Genomic DNA, 906 nt, shown 5'->3' with positions numbered 1-906 from the left:
CCCCGTCCCGCCCAGCGCCCCGTAACGGAGCGGCTTCCCTGGCGGCGCTGCTGGTAGCGGGGGCCGGGAAGGGGTTAAGCTGGCCCTTTCTGGACCTCTGCGGCTCCTGTCTGAAGCAGCCTTCGGCTGTTCCCGCCCCGGCCGGCGAAGGAGCTCGTCGAGCCGTGCTGCAGGGCAGTGAGTTGTCCGGTACAGCGGGCTGGTCACCATACTTCTGGCTGAAGTGTGCCTTTTTCTCCTCCTGAGGGACAGCATCATGGCAAAGTGCAATGAAGTGCTCCGATTGTTGCTGTTTATACCGTCCTCTCCACTCAAATGCGGAGCATACCCTGAAACGCCTCACAGATGTCTCTGATACGCTGTGTGGTTTTTTGCTGTCTTGGAAACTCCTATTTTAAGTATATGCACTATAAAAGGCAAAATACTTAGTCGGTGCGTTCCTGTCCTAAAAAAACACAACCAAAACCTTCGGGGCATTTGATAATGATTTTGGTGAAGGCTGGCAGTTCGTTACCAATGCCTGAGTCGAGGAGAGACAGACCTGTGGTTTCTAGAAGTTTGGAGACGTAATTTGTTCTGTTTGTGAGCTACTGTTTTCTTGTGGGAAACTAAAGGTGGCTGGAAATGGGCTTTAATCTCTCGACTTCTTTTAAGTAGCTATACATAGCATGTCTTTTTTCTGTATTTGCAATATGGACATTTCAGTCTGAGAAGTGAATGGTCAACACATTTGAAATGTTTTAGTTGTATTAGTGCATTTATAACCAACTGCATTTGATACAGAAAGCACTGCATAGTTCTCTATTTCATTATTAATTGCCTGGTAATACTTACCTTGCACTTCTCTTAAGCTCATTTACAGGTACTCTGAGTTCATTTTTGAACATCAGAATTACTTGGTCACTT

This window comes from Athene cunicularia (genome assembly GCF_003259725.1).
Source record: "Athene cunicularia isolate RWA chromosome 6 unlocalized genomic scaffold, athCun1 chr6_part1, whole genome shotgun sequence".
NCBI classification, from domain to species: domain Eukaryota; kingdom Metazoa; phylum Chordata; class Aves; order Strigiformes; family Strigidae; genus Athene; species Athene cunicularia.
This window is presented reverse-complemented; position numbering follows the sequence as displayed.